Genomic DNA, 17,184 nt, shown 5'->3' with positions numbered 1-17,184 from the left:
TCAATTGTTAATTTTTACATTAACAATCCGCATATGTAGCAACATAGCTTAGCGAATCTGGCCATTGTAATTTAACCTTAATACGTATGTACATCCTACTGCGTAATTGTACACTTCTGTTTGAATAATTACATACATCTCCATGCATAATTCCGTGCTTCCTGTGCATTTGCTAATATTCACCCGACAATGTCCTCTAAACTGCAGGGATTCATCTTCAGTCACGTAGAAGGGAAGTAATAAAATAATAAAAATAAAACATAATAAAATAATTCTCACGACGGAAGAGATGGAGGACGAGACAAAGGAGGAGGTGGAGGAGGTGCAGGTGGTGGAGGTGGTGATGCAGGCTCGTGAAGGACGCTACTGGGCAGTTGGAGGCAGTCGCCCTCCAACAACAACGGAGGGCGGAGGAGCGACGCTCACAACAACGAGCGGAGCGCCGGGTGGCTAAAGCACAGCAAGTTGGCACAGTAGGGGGCACAGGTGGTGCATCAGCCAGTCATCTCGGTAATCTCGGTCAGTCGACCCGTGGCACCTGCTGGGTCTGCCCCGTGACCTCCTGCCAGCGGGCGTTCGACACTTCACGTGGTAGCCTCAAGGTGCACTTGGCCTGGCACAAGCGTCGTGGTGACGTCACCGCCACTTAGTGGCGAATGGCGGTTATTGTTGTTGTTGATGCAGGGAAAGAAGAGGAAGCGAGGGGGCCTTGCTCGCGTGGCGAGAGCGATCACCTCACTCCTCCGCCGCGTGCTGCTTTGTGGTGGCATGTCCACCACACAGTAGGGGTGGTTGTTGTGGTCGTGGATCGCTGCCAACCATGACCACTATCACCAGACTACCCACCCACCCCGTTACACATCCCAGGCACACACCCACACACCCCGTGATACACGTCACACACACACACCACATGGTTCCCCCCCGGAGAGACGGTGCCACTGGGACCACAGCTGTGGAAGGAATCTGAGCAGCAGATGCCAGGACTACAGTGGAGAACGACTGCTATCAAGACACCTCACACAACAAACACACACGGGACTAGCCAAAAAAAAGGGTAAACTTGTGTGCTGGAGATGCTTCACCTGAAACTCGCCTCCACACGTGTTCGCTATGAACATTGTAGCAATAAGGGACGATTAGTCATCTTTAACATGTCAGGTCGTTATTGTTCTGCAAGTAAATTAACCTTCTTGGTTCTTTCGGTAAAGTCACGAAGAAGGGAAATAATAAAAAAATAAAACATAATACAATTATTTTATTATGTTTTGTTTTCTTCTTCACCTTCTTGGTTCTTTCGGTAAAAGTCACGTAATAATAAAATATAATAAAATAATTTTAGGAAGTAATTTTATTTTGTTTAAAATTTATTATTTTATTATTTGATTAAAATAAAAGATAATAAAATTATTTTATTTCAAAAAATTGTTTTAATTTTATTATTTTATTATTTCCCTTCTTCAATAAGGGACGATTTGTCATCTTTAACATGTCAGGTCTTTATTGTTCTGCAAGTAAATAAAAGCTAAAACTCGTAGAAACACATGCACACTCGTGTGTGAATGCACACCGCTGTATAGACAGTCGTGTTTATAAGCACACTTGTGTGTGTATGTCTACTCGTCCGTGTTTTTCTAAGGAAGGATATGGTTGAAATAACGTACGATCAGTCATCTTTAAAAACAATTCAGGTCTTTATTAATCTGCAAGAAAATTCATGTTAACACTCGTATCGAAATCTTTATTAATAGGTATGCTCAAACAGGTAGGAACTGGGAAAATTATTTCCCAATTTCAACAGTTAAAACATATTCTTAAAATCTAACACGTGAACGTCGATTTCCCCATTGACGTTCTTTTCGACTGAAGCCATTCGTCCAGAAGTCCAAGCCATCAAACACAAGAACAACGAACGTGCAATCCACGCACACTCTGAAACCTATACTTTAAGTTATTTTATTTATTACACAATGATAAAAAAATTAAAGAACATGTTTAAAATATTGAGCAAAGTTGTGATCACAGTATTTCTCCAACTTTAAATCAACAAAACCACTTAACCACGAGAGTAAAATTAGAAATTGAACCACCACACAACCACTGCGCATCACACCACATCAACAAGTAGTCCGATAGGACTACAAAGCACCACCTTAACGTGACGAAGTCTAGAATAAACTTTAACACTCAATTAGCTGTGAGAGGATGACATGGCACCTTCTACCATAAACACCAAACATTTACCAGTCCCGATGATACAACCATCAGACGAAGCAACGCATCTATAGAAGTATAACATTGTTGTCATCCTGAAATAAGTGAACACTTCTGGAAATTAAAAGGAATACGTTCATCTGAACACAGTATAGACCATTCACAACATCACTCTAGCTCGGAGTACTGGAAATCACTGAAAAAATATATCTAAGAGACACGAATATACACAGGGCAACAGTTAACAGATGTACTCAATACGTCTTCAGCCACTCCACTACATCCAGCCATCTCTCCGGATCCAACTTCATGGGGTCGAAAGAGGAATTGTCGTCAGCGCTGATTACATCCACTACATCTCGCCATCTTTCAGGATCCACCTGCATAGGTTCGAAAGATGCATTTTTTCAGGACTCATTGCAGCACTTTGAATTCTACATTTTGATTTCACTTCCCTATCATTGCGGATCTTCTGGTGCTTGTTTCGGGGTGATGGCCGTGAACATGTCCTCTCCCTCGTAGAGCAATGAAATGGCTTCTAGCCCGAGTGTGTTTTCTTGTGACTGAAGATTTTATTTCCGTGAAAATGCCTTCCCGCACACAGCGCAATTGAATGGCTTCTCGTTCGTGTGTGTTTTCTGGTGTCTCTTTAGATGTGATTTCTCCGCAAATGCCTTCCCACAAACAGAGCAACTGAATGGCTTCTCACCCGAGTGTGTTTTCTGGTGTCTGTTAAGATGTGATTTATGTGAAAATGCCTTCCCACACGCAGAGCATTTGAATGGCTTCTCGCCCGTGTGTGTCTTCTGGTGATCGTTAAGATTCGATTTCCGTGAAAATGCCTTCCCACACACAGAGCAATTGAACGGCTTCTCGCCCGCGTGTATTTTATGGTGTCTGTTAAGATGGGATTTCCGTGAAAATGCCTTCCCACACACAGAGCAACTGAACGGCTTCTCGCCCGCGTGTGTTTTATGGTGTCTGTTAAGATGGGATTTCCGTGAAAATGCCTTCCCACACACAGAGCAATTGAACGGCTTCTCGCCCGTGTGTGCGTGGCGATGTGGATAGTTTATCTGCTCCATGTGACTGATTCTTCAGAGCAGAGTAACAGTCGCGGGTGTTGTTGAGAGTTAAAGGCACCCTCTAAGCTGCGTGGATGTCTGTCTCAAATCGCCAAAAAGCAAACTCTCACTAACGTCTAACCGACACACAGTAACGTCTCGTAAGTCGGGCTACACGCGACTACCAGTTGTATCCACTAACGAAGACACTTACTTGTTGATGCACGGCGTGTCGATGTCCCTGTAACCCGTCTGAAGTGATCGCCACGAACTCTCCCAGTCGCCAGGCAATCGGGCTCGCCAGGCTGGGTCTCGCAGGAGAAGGGTAATCTGCAGAGCGTGGAGTTGCGCGTCTATCCTCTGTGAAATCCCTCTCGAAATGATCTTGAGGTCTGATTTTAAGCCCCTTATAACTCCCCTCTAGCATTCAAATCCTTTGTTCTCGTCTTGAATTATCATAGACTTTGCATTCAATTGTTAATTTTTACATTAACAATCCGCATATGTAGCAACATAGCTTAGCTAATCCGGCCATTGTAATTTAACTTGAATACATATGCATATCTCACTACATAATTGTACGCTTCCGTTTAAATAAAGATCTACATATCCATGCATTATTCCGTGCTTCGTGTTAATTTGCCAATATTCACCTGACAATGTCCTTTAAACTGATGCAAGTTTGGAGGATTTAACATCGACATAGAGTCTGAAGTATCAAAATGCTGATGTCCAGTTCGATTTGGACTAAGATGTGCAAATGTATACTGTACTGACTTTGTTTTATAAAAAAAATATTTAAGTATTTGTGTTGATATTAGCGCGTCAGTAAATCAAGGTGATTTGTTTAATTTAATTCACGACAATTATTACGATTGCTGTCATACACTTTTATTGATAATCGAAATGGTATCGCTTGTAAGCGTGTGTGAGCAATGTCTTTCTCCAACTTTAGCTCAACAAGACCACTCAACAACGAGAGTAAAATCAGGAATTGAAACACCTCACAACCAATGCGCATTACACCACATCAACAAGTTATCCGATAGGACTACGAAGCACCACCTTAACGTGACAAAGTTTGGAATCAACAAGACAGCACGCTCACATCATTTGCTGTGCAATAATTACAACACATGCCACCTTTTTTTTCGATTTAAAGCTTTCGTGACTGCAGGGATTCATCTTCTTGGTTCTTTCGGTAAAGTCACGTAGAAGGGAAGTAATAAAATAATAAAAATAAAACATAATAAAACAATTCGCACGACGTTTCGGCCACAACGCAAGCAGCCGTCCTCAGGTGAAAACCAGGTCCGTCAGACTCTGTCGCCTCGACGGACCTGGTTTTCACCTGAGGACGGCTGCTTGCGTTGTGGCCGAAACGTCGTGAGAATTGTTTTATTATGTTTTATTTTTATTATTTTATTACTTCCCTTCTACGTGACTTTACCGAAAGAACCAAGAAGACATGCCACCTTCTAGCATAAGCACCAGCCATTACAGCAGGGAACTGTAGCCATGTGTATGTACATGGTTGTGTACTTCTCTGTGGGTACATTCGTGAGCATGTGCACTCGTGTGTGTATTTACACTCGTTCATGGACACGTGTGGGTCTGTACACGTGTGTATGTACAATCGTGTGTGCTCGCAAATTTGTGTGTGTTGAAACGCAATCCCTGAGCATGCACTCTGCTGTATACGTGCACATGTGTTTATGTACATTGCTGTGTGCAATTACACTGTGCATGTATCTACACCCCGATGCATTTACACTCATTTGTGCATCTATACATATGTGTTGTATGTATAGATGCACAAATGGGTGTACGCACTCGTGTATGCATGTGCACCCGTGTGTTTATGTACAAAGCGGTGTGTATGCACATTCGTGCATTTTCCTACAGCACTGTGTATGTCCACTCGTGTGTGGGTGTGTGTACCCGTGTAAGTATGTGTAGTGGAACACACAACTTATTTTCATATTGTGTCGTACAAAGAATTGAGGGGCAACGTGGTGATGAATGCGGCACCACAACAGGGAACTACAGGGATGAGACTCCCCGCTCGTGGTGCTAAATTAATGAAAACAGCGCCACTGAGCAGACAGAGCCCCGCCCCTACAGCTCGTGCGTGTGACGTCATGAGTGTGACGTCATGAGTGTGATCAGCGGACAGCCACGATGCTGCCAGGTGAGGGTCAACTTGTGTGCTGGAGATGCTTCACCTGAAACTCGCCTCCACACGTGTTCGCTATGAACATTGTAGCAATAAGGGACGATTAGTCATCTTTAACATGTCAGGTCGTTATTGTTCTGCAAGTAAATTAACCTTCTTGGTTCTTTCGGTAAAGTCAGGTAGAAGGGCAATAATAAAATAATAATAAAAACATAATAATTTAATAAAGTTATTTTATTCAGTTTTAAAATTAATATTTTATTATTTAATTAAAATAAAACAAGCGTCGTGGTGACGTCACCGCCACTTAGTGGCGAATGGCGGTTATTGTTGTTGTTGTTGATGCAGGGAAAGAAGAGGAAGCGAGGGGGCCTTGCTCGCGTGGCGAGAGCGATCACCTCACTCCTCCGCCGCGTGCTGCTTTGTGGTGGCATGTCCACCACACAGTAGGGGTGGTTGTTGTGGTCGTGGATCGCTGCCAACCATGACCACTATCACCAGACTACCCACCCACCCCGTGACACATCCCAGGCACACACCCACACACCCCGTGATACACGTCACACACACACACCACATGGTTCCCCCCGGAGAGACGGTGCCACTGGGACCACAGCTGTGGAAGGAATCTGAGCAGCAGATGCCAGGACTACAGTGGAGAACGACTGCTATCAAGACACCTCACACAACAAACACACACGGGACTAGCCAAAAAAAAGGGTCAACTTGTGTGCTGGAGATGCTTCACCTGAAGCTCGCCTCCACACGTGTTCGCTATGGACATTGTAGCAATAAGGGACGATTAGTCATCTTTAACATGTCAGGTTTTTATTGTTCTGCAAGTAAATTAACCTTCTTGGTTCTTTCGGTAAAGTCACGAAGAAGGGAAATAATAAAAAAATAAAACATAATACAATTATTTTATTATGTTTTGTTTTCTTCTTCACCTTCTTGGTTCTTTCGGTAAAAGTCACGTAATAATAAAATATAATAAAATAATTTTAGGAAGTAATTTAGACATACACACACAAGTGTGCTTATAAACACGACTGTCTATACAGCGGTGTGCATTCACACACGAGTGTGCATGTGTTTCTACGCGTTTTAACTTTAATTTTCTTGCAGAACAATAAAGACCTGACATGTTAAAGATGACTAATCGTACCTTATTGAAGAAGGGAAATAATAAAATAATACAAATAAAGCAATAATTTTTTTAATAAAATAACTTTATTATGTTTTATTTTAATTAAATAATAAAATATTAAAAATTTTACTGAATCAAATTACTTCATAAAATTATTTTGTTATGTTTTATTATTTTATTATTTCCCTTCTACGTGACTTTACCGAAAGAACCAAGAAGATGAAGAAGAAAATAAAACATAATAAAATAATTGTATTATGTTTTATTTTCATTCTTTTATTATATCCCTTCTTCGTGACTTTACCGAAAGAACCAAGAAGGTTCATTTACTTGCAGAACAATAAAGACCTGACATGTTAAAGATGACTAATCGCCCGTTATTGCTACAATGTTCATAGCGAACACGCGTGGAGGCGAGTTTCAGGTGAAGCATCTCCAGCACACAAGTTGACCCTCACCTGGCAGCATCGTGGCTGTCCGCTGATCACACTCATGACGTCACACTCATGACGTCACACGCACGAGCTGTAGGGGCGGGGCTCTGTCCGCTCAGTGGCGCTGTTTTCATTAATTTAGCACCACGAGCGGGGAGTCTCATCCCTGTAGTTCCCTGTTGTGGTGCCGCATTCATCACCACGTTGCCCCTCAATTATTGGTACGACACGATGTGAAAATAAGTTGTGTGTTCCACTACACATACTTACACGAGTACACATATACACTCCCTTGTACACACACCCACACACGAGTTGACATACACAGCTGTGGAGAAAAATGCACGAATGTGCATCCACCCCGCTTTGTACACACAAAGATAAAGATCCCCCGTATAGCCTTAACAGACTGTAGGGGCAAGTGCTGTTAGCCAGCACCTATGAAGGCCGCAACGGTACACGAAGGGGTGGGTGGCCAGCACCACGCCCGACCGCCTTTGTCTCCCTCGTGGCAATGTTTACACACCGCACCAGGTACTCATTTGAGGCTGAGTCGACCTAGGGGAGGCCCGGGACCGGTTCAGACAATCGTCACTGGTGTTGGCCGTGAGCGGGAATCGAACCCGTGTAGCCGGGTTCATAGCGCAGCGCGCTAACCCCTACACCACCGCTCCCCACATATACACTCCCTTGTACACACACCCACACACGAGTGGACATACACAGTGCTGTAGGAAAATGCACGAATGTGCATACACACCGCTTTGTACATACACACACGGGTGCACATGCATACACGAGTGCGTACACCCATTTGTGCATCTATACATACAACACATATGTATAGATGCACAAATGAGTGTAAATGCATCGGGGTGTAGATACATGCACAGTGTAATTGCACACAGCAATGTACATAAACACATGTGCACGTATACAGCAGAGTGCATGCTCAGGGATTGCGTTTCAACACACAAATTTGCGAGCACACACGATTGTACATACACACGTGTACAGACCCACACGTGTCCATGAACGAGTGTAAATACACACACGAGTGCACATGCTCACGAATGTACCCACAGAGAAGTACACAACCATGTACATACACATGGCTACAGTTCCCTGCTGTAATGGCTGGTGCTTATGCTAGAAGGTGGCATGTGTTGTAATTATTGCACAGCAAATGATGTGAGCGTGCTGTCTTGTTTATTCCAAACGTTGTCACGTTAAGGTGGTGCTTCGTAGTCCTATAGGATTACTTGTTGATGTGGTGTGATGCGCATTGGTTGTGAGGTGTTTCAATTCGTAATTTTACTCTCGTTGTTAAGTGGTCTTGTTGAGCTAAAGTTGGAGAAAGACATTGCTCACACACGCTTACAAGCGATACCATTTCGATTATCAATAAAAGTGTATGACCGCAATCGTAATAATTGTCGTGAATTAAATTAAACAAATCACCTTGATTTACTGACGCGCTCATATCAACACAAATACTTAAATATATTTTATAAAACAAAGTCAGTACAGTATACATTTGCACCTCTTAGTCGAAATCGAACTGGACATCAGCATTTTGATACTTCAGACTCTATGTCGATGTTAAATCCTCTAAACTTGCATCAGTTTAAAGGACATTGTCTGGTGAATATTGGCAAAATAACACGAAGCACAGAATTATGCATGGATATGTAGAACTTTATTTAAACGGAAGCGTACAATTATGCAGTGAGATATGCATATGTATTAAGGTTAAATAACAATGGCCGGATTAGCTAAGCTATGTTGCTACATATGCGGATTGTTAATGTAAAAATTAACAATTGAATGCAAAGTATATGATAATCCAAGACGAGAACAAAGGATTTGAATGCTAGAGGGGAGTTAGAAGGGGCTTAAAATCAGACCTCAAGACCATTTCGAGAGGGATTTCGCCGAGGATAGACGCGCAACTCCTCGCTCTGCAGATTACCCTTCTCTTGCGAGACCCAGTCTGGCGAGCCCGATTGCGTGGCGACTGGGAGAGTTCGTGGCGATCTCTTCAGAAGGGTTACAGGGACATCGACACGCCGTGCATCAACAAGTAAGTGTCTTCGTTAGTGGATAAAACTGGTAGTCGCGTGTAGCCCGACTTACGAGATGTTACTGTGTCTTGATTAGACGGTAGTGAAAGTTTGCTTCTTGGCGATTTGAGCCAGACATCCACGCAGCTTAGAGGGTGCCTTTAACTCTCAACAACACCCGCGACTGTTACTCTGCTCTGAAGAATCAGTCACATGGAGCAGATAAACTCTCCACAGCGCCACGCACACACGGGCCAGAAGCCGTTCAATTGCTCTGTTTGTGGGAAGGCATTTTCACGTAAACAACATCGTAACAGACACCAGAAAACACACACGGACGACAAGCCATTCAATTGCGCTGTGTGCGGGAAGGCATTTCCACGGAAATAAAATATTCACAGTCACCAGAAAACACACTCGGGCGAGAAGCCATTCAATTACTCTACGAGGGAGAGGACATTTTCACGGTCATCACCCCGAAACAAGCATCAGAAGATCCGCAATGATAGAGAAGTGAAATCAAAAGGTGTAATGCAAAGTGCTGCAATGAGTCCTGAAAAAAATGCATCTTTTGATCCTATACAGGTGGATCCTGAGAGATGCCTAGATGTAGTGGGTGTCATGAGTCCTGACAACAATTCCTTTTTCGACCTCATGCAGTTGGATCCTGAGAGGTTGCTGGATGTAATGAGCCCTGCCGACAATTCCTCTTTCGACCCCATGCAGGTGGACACTGAGAAATGGCTGCTGGAATGGCTGGAGAGTCAAAGTTTTGAGAACTTCTGTTAACTCTTGAAGTCCTGGAATGTGCATTTTGTGTCTCTGTTAGATCAGTTAATAAGGTACGAATTATTAATTCCATAATTTACAGTACACCAAGCTAGACTAATGTTGTGAATGCTCTATAATGTGTTCAGATGAAAGCCTTCCTTTTAAGTTCCAGAAGTGTTCACTTATTTCAGGATGACAACAAAGTTATACTTCTATAGATGCGTTGCTTCGTCTGGTGGTTGTATCATCGGGACTGGTAAATGTGTGGTGTTTATGGTAGAAGGTGCCATGTCATCTTCTCACAGCTAATTGCGTGTTAAAGTTTATTCTAGACTTCGTCACGTTAAGGTGGTGCTTTGTAGTCCTATCGGACTACTTGTTGATGTGGTGTGAAGCGCAGTGGTTGTGTGGTGGTTCAATTTCTAATTTTACTCTCGTGGTTAAGTGGTTTTGTTGAGCCAAAGTTGGAGAAATACTGTGATCACAACTTTGCTCTATATTTTAAACATGTTCTTTTTTTTATCATTGTGTAATAAATAAAATAACTTAAAGTATAGGTTTCAGAGTGTGCGTGGATTGCACGTTCGTTGTTCTTGTGTTTGATGGCTTGGACTTCTGGACGAATGGCTTCAGTCGAAAAGGACGTCAATGGGGAAATCGACGTTCACGTGTTAGATTTTAAGAATATGTTTTAACTGTTGAAATTGGGAAATTATTTGCCTAGTCCCTTCCTGTTTGAGCATGCGTATTAATAAAGATTTTGATACGAGTATTAACGTGAATTTTCTTGCAGATTAATAAAGACCCGAATTGTTTTTAAAGATGACTGATCGTACGTTATTTCAACCATATCCTTCCTTTGAAAAAACACGGACGAGTAGACACACACACACAAGTGTGCTTATAAACACTACTGTCGAAACAGCGGTGTGCATTCACACACGAGTGTGCATGTGTCTCTACGAGTTTTAACTTTAATTTACTTGCAGAACAATAAAAACCTGATATGTTAAAGATGACTAATCGTCCCTTATTGAAGAAGGGAAATAATAAAATAATAAAAATAAAAAATTACATTTTTTTATAAAATTATTTTTATTATGTTTTATTTTTATTAAATAATAATAAAAAAATTCAACAGAATAAAATAACTTTATAAACATGATTTTATTATTTTATTATTTCCCTTCTACGTGACTTTACAGAAAGAACCAATAAGATGAAGAAGAAAATAAAACATAATAAAATAATTGTATTATGTTTTATTTTTATTATTTTATTAGTTCCCTTCTTCGTGACTTTACCGAATGAACCAAGAAGGTTCATTTACTTGCAGAACAATAAAGACCTGACGTGTTAAAGATGACTAATCGTCCCTTAGTGCTACAATGTTCATAGCGAACACGTGTGGAGGCGAGTTTCAGGTGAAGCATCTCCAGCACACAAGTTGACCCTCACCTGGCAGCATCGTGGCTGTCCGCTGATCACACTCGTGACGTCACACTCATGACGTCACACGCACGAGCTGTAGGGGCGGGGCTCTGTCCGCTCAGTGGCGCTGTTTTCATTAATTTAGCACCACGAGCGGGGAGTCTCATCCCTGTAGTTCCCTGTTGTGGTGCCGCATTCATTACCACTTTACCCCTCAATTCTTTGCACACGAGGCTATAATATAATAAGTAGTGCGTTCCACTCAGAGGTCGAAAACGGGTTTTGATTCCTTACCCGTACCCTTAAACTAGAAATGCAGATTGTAAATTTAAAAAACATAACAATAAAATGTAAAGTTTATGACATTGCGGGTGAATAAATTAAGAATAAAGGAATTATGCATGTAGATGTATGTAATTATTCAAACAGTGGGATGTACATACATATTAAAGTTTAATTAGTTAAGCTATGTTGATTAATATGCGGATTGTTAATGTAAAAATTAACAATTGAATGCAAAGTCTATGATAATCCAAGACGAGAACAAAGGATTTGAATGCTAGAGGGGAGTTATAAGGGGCTTAAATTCAGACCTCAAGACCATTTCGAGAGGGATTTCACTGAGGATAGACGCGCAACTCCTCGCTCTGCAGATTACCCTTCTCCTGCGAGACCCAGCCTGGCGAGCCCGATTGCCTGGCGACTGGGAGAGTTCGTGGCGATCTCTTCAGACGGGTTACAGGGACATCGACACGCCGTGCATCAACAAGTAAGTGTCTTCGTTAGTGGATAAAACTGGTAGTCGCGTGTAGCCCGACTTACGAGACGTTACTGTGTGTAGGTTAGACGTTAGTGAGAGTTTGCTTTTTGGCGATTTGAGACAGACATCCACGCAGCTTAGAGGGTGCCTTTAACTCTCAACAACACCCGCGACTGTTACTCTGCTCTGAAGAATCAGTCACATGGAGCAGATAAACTATCCACATCGCCACGCACACACGGGCGAGAAGCCGTTCAATTGCTCTGTGTGTGGGAAGGCATTTTCACGGAAATCCCATCTTAACAGACACCATAAAACACACGCGGGCGAGAAGCCGTTCAGTTGCTCTGTGTGTGGGAAGGCATTTTCACGGAAATCCCATCTTAACAGACACCATAAAACACACGCGGGCGAGAAGCCGTTCAATTGCTCTGTGTGTGGGAAGGCATTTTCACGGAAATCCCATCTTAACGATCACCAGAAGACACACACGGGCGAGAAGCCATTCAAATGCTCTGCGTGTGGGAAGGCATTTTCACATAAATCACATCTTAACAGACACCAGAAAACACACACGAGCGAGAAGCCATTCAGTTGCTCTGTTTGTGGGAAGGCATTTGCGGAGAAATCACATCTAAACAGACACCAGAAAACACACACGAACGAGAAGTCATTCAATTGCGCTATGTGCGGGAAGGCATTTTCACGGAAATAAAATCTTCACAGTCACCAGAAAACACACTCGGGCGAGACGCCATTTAATTGCTCTACGAGGGAGAGGACATGTTCACAGTCATCACACCGAAACAAGCATCAGAGAATCCGCAATGATAGGGAAGTGAAATATAAAAGTAAAACGCAGAGTGAAGTTGGATCCGGAGAGATGGCTGGATGTAGTGGAGTGGTTGAAGACTCAAACGTATTGAATACATCTGTTAAGCTAGAGTGATGTTGTGAATGCTCTATAATGTGTTCAGTTGAAAGTCTTCCTGTTAAGTTCCAGAAGTGTTCACTTATTTCAGGATGGCAACAATTTTATACTTCGAAAGATACATTGCTTCGTCTGGTAGTTGGATCATCGGGGCTGCTAAATGGCTGGTGCTTATGCTAGAAGGTGGCATGTGTTGTAATCTTCTTACAGCAAATCATGTGTGCGTGCTGTCTTGTTTATTCCAGACTTCGTCACGCTAAGGTGGTGCTTTGTAGTCCTATCGGACTACTTGTTGATGTGTTGTGAAGCGCAGTGGTTGTGTGGTGGTTCAATTTCTCGTGGTTAAGTGGTTTTGTTGAGCTAAAGTTGGAGAAATACTGTGATCACAACTTTGCTCTATATTTTAAACATTTTTTTTATCATTGTGTAATAAATAAATAACTTAAAGTAATAGGTTTCAGAGTGTGCGTGGATTGCACGTTCGTTGTTCTTGTGTTTGATGGCTTGGACTTCTGGACGAATGGCTTCAGTCGAAAAGGACGTCAATGGGGAAATCGACGTTCACGTGTTGAATTTTAAGAATATGTTTTAACTGTTGAATTCCTATTGGGAAATAATTTGCCCAGTTCCTTCCTGTTTGAGCATGCGTATTAATAAAGATTTCGATACGAGTGTTAACGTGAATTTTCTTGCAGATTAATAAAGACCCGAATTGTTTTTAAAGATGACTGATCGTACGTTATTTCAACCATATCCTTCCTTAGAAAAAGACGGACGAGTAGACATACACACACAAGTGTGCTTATAAACACGACTGTCTATACAGCGGTGTGCATTCACACACGAGTGTGCATGTGTTTCTACGAGTTTTTACGTTAATTTACTTGCAGAACAATAAAGACCTGACATGTTAAAGATAACTAATCGTCCCTTATTGAAGAAGGGAAATAAAAAAATAATAATAAAAATAAAACAATACAAAAATTTTATAACGTAATTTTATTATGTTTTATTTTTTATTTAATAATAAAATAATAATTTAAAACTGAATAAAATTAATTCATAACATTCTTTTATTATTTCCCTTCTACGTGACTTTACCGAAAGAACCAAGAAGATGAAGAAGAAAATAAAACGTAATAAAATAATTGTATTATGTTTTATTTTTATTATTTTACCAAGAAGGTTAATTTACTTGCAGAACAATAAAGACCTGACATGTTAAAGATGAATAATCGTCCCTTATTGAAGAAGGGGAATAAAAAATAATAATAATAAAAACAAAACAATACAAACATTTTATAACGTAATTTTATTATGTTTTATTTTTTATTATATAATAAAATAATCATTTAAAACAGAATAAAATTAATTCATAACATTCTTTTATTATTTCCCTTCTACGTGACTTTACCGAAAGAGCCAAGAAGATGAAGCAGAAAACAAAACGTAATAAAATAATTGTATTATGTTTTATTTTTATTATTTTATTATTTCCCTTCTTCGTGACTTTACCGAAAGAACCAAGAAGGTTAATTTTCTTGCAGAACAATAAAGACCTGACATGTTAAAGATGACTAATCGTCCCTTATTGCTACAATGTTCATAGCGAACACGCGTGGAGGCGAGTTTCAGGTGAAGCATCTCCAGCACACAAGTTTACCCTCACCTGGCAGCATCGTGGCTGTCCGCTGATCACACTCATGACGTCACACTCATGACGTCACACGCACGAGCTGTAGGGGCGGGGCTCTGTCCGCTCAGTGGCGCTGTTTTCATTAATTTAGCACCACGAGCGGGGAGTCTCATCCCTGTAGTTCCCTGTTGTGGTGCCGCATTCATTACCACTTTACCCCTCAATTCTTTGCACACGAGGCTATAATATAATAAGTAGTGCGTTCCACTCAGAGGTCGAAAACGGGTTTTGATTCCTTACCCGTACCCTTAAACTAGAAATGCAGATTGTAAATTTAAAAAACATAACAATAAAATGTAAAGTTTATGACATTGCGGGTGAATAAATTAAGAATAAACAAGGAATGATGCATGTAGATGTATGTAATTATTCAAACAGTGGGATGTACATACATATTAAAGTTTAATTAGTTAAGCTATGTTGCTACATATGCGAATTGTTAATGTAAAAATAAACAATTGAATGCAAAGTCTATGATAATCCAAGACGAGAACAAAGGATTTGAATGCTAGAGGGGAGTTATAAGGGGCTTAAAATCAGACCTCAAGACCATTTCGAGAGGGATTTCGCTGAGGATAGACGCGCAACTCCTCGCTCTGCAGATTACCCTTCTCCTGCGAGACCCAGCCTGGCGAGCACGATTGCCTGGCGACTGGGAGAGTTCGTGGCGATCTCTTCAGACGGGTTACAGGGACATCGACACGCCGTGCATCAACAAGTAAGTGTCTTCGTTAGTGGATACAACTGGTAGTCGCGTGTAGCCCGACTTACGAGACGTTACTGTGTGTAGGTTAGACGTTAGTGAGAGTTTGCTTGTGTGGATTTTATTTAGACATCCACGCAGCGTAGAGGGTGCCTTTAACTATCAACAACAACCGAGACTGTTACTCTGCTCTGAAGAATCAGTCACATGGAGCAGATGAACTCTCCACAGCGCCACGCACACACGGGCGAGAAGCTGTTCAATTGCTTTGTGTGTGGGAAGGCATTTTCACTGAAATCAAATCTTAACACTCACCAGAAGACACATACGGGTGAGAAGCCATTCAAGTGCTCTGTTTGTGGGAAGGCATTTTCACTGGAATCAAATCTTAACACTCACCAGAAGACACACACGGGTGAGAAGCCATTCAAGTGCTCTGTTTGTGGGAAGACATTTTCACAGAAATCACATCTTAACACTCACCAGAAAACACACACGGGCGAGAAGCCATTCAAGTGCTCTGTGTGTGGGAAGGCATTTGCAGAGAAATCAAATCTTCACAGTCACCAGAAGACACACACGGGCGAGAAGCCATTCAAATGCTCTGCGTGTGGGAAGGCATTTGCATGGAAGTCAGCTCTTCGCAGGCACCAGAAAACACACTCGGGGGAAAAGCCATTCATTTGCTCTCCGAGGGAGAAGACATGTTCACGGCCATCACTCCAAAACAAGCATCAGAAGATGCGCAATGATGATGAAGTGATATCAAAAAGTAAGATGCAAAGTACTGCAATGAGTCCTGAAAAAAATTCATCTTTTGAACCGAGGCAGGTGGATCCTGAGAGATGCCTAGATGTAGTGGATGTCATGAGTCCTGACAACAATTCCTCTTTCGATCTCATGCAGTTGGATCCTGAGAGATGGCTAGATGTAGTGGATGCAATCAGCGCTGAAGACAATTCCACTTTCGACGCCATGCAGTTGGATACTCAAAAATGGCTGCTGGAGTGGCTGGAAAATCAAAGTTTTGAGCACTTCTTTTAGCTGTTGAATTCCTGGAACGTTCATGTTTGTATCTCTGTAAGATCAATTAATAACGTACAACTCTTTTTGAATCAGTGATTTGCAGCAGTACTCCAAGTATAGTGTGATCATTTGAACAAATATGTTTGATTGCTCTGTGTGTTTGAAGCATTTTCACGGTTAGAAAACACTTCACGAGTCATCAGGAATAAAAAGCTGAATTCGAAAGTGATGCAATGAGTTCTAAAGGAAATTACACTTTCGACCCCATGAAGTTGGATATGAAGAGATGGCTGGATGTAGTGGAGTGGCTGAAGACTCTAACGTATTGAGTACATCTGTTAACTGTTGCCCTGTGTATATTCGTGTCTCTTAGATATATTTTTTCAGTGATTTCCAGTACACCGAGCTAGAGTGATGTTGTGAATGCTCTATAATGTGTTCAGATGAACGTATTCCTTTTAAGTTCCAGAAGTGTTCACTTATTTCAGGATGACACCAATGTTATACTTCTATAGATGCATTGCTTCGTCTGGTGGTTGTATCATCGGGACTGCTAAATGTGTGGTGTTTATGGTGGAAGGTGCCATGTCATCTTCTCACCGCTAATTGCGTGTTAAAGTTTATTCTAGAATTCGTCACGTTAAGTTGGTGCTTTGTAGTCCTATCGGACTACTTGTTGATGTGTTGTGAAGCGCAGTGGTTGTGTGGTGGTTCAATTTCTAATTTTACTCTCGTGGTTAAGTGGTTTTGTTGAGCCAAAGTTGGAGA

General features: G+C 41.6%; 2 pseudogenes; one reads left to right on the top strand and one right to left on the bottom strand.

Moving 5' to 3' along the window:
- The window catches only part of LOC133362190 (zinc finger protein 208-like), a 43,057-nt pseudogene extending 39,797 nt beyond the window's left edge, over positions 1-3,260 (bottom strand).
- Positions 1-16,434, top strand: part of LOC133362195 (uncharacterized) — a 426,135-nt pseudogene extending 409,701 nt beyond the window's left edge.
- The last annotated feature ends 750 nt before the right edge of the window (positions 16,435-17,184 follow it).

Source organism: Lethenteron reissneri, unplaced genomic scaffold (genome assembly GCF_015708825.2).
Source record: "Lethenteron reissneri isolate LAM-NWPU_2019-01 unplaced genomic scaffold, ASM1570882v1 scaffold_140, whole genome shotgun sequence".
NCBI lineage: Eukaryota > Metazoa > Chordata > Hyperoartia > Petromyzontiformes > Petromyzontidae > Lethenteron > Lethenteron reissneri.
The sequence above is the reverse complement of the archived record's forward strand: the minus strand, read 5'-3'. Positions and strand labels throughout refer to the sequence as shown.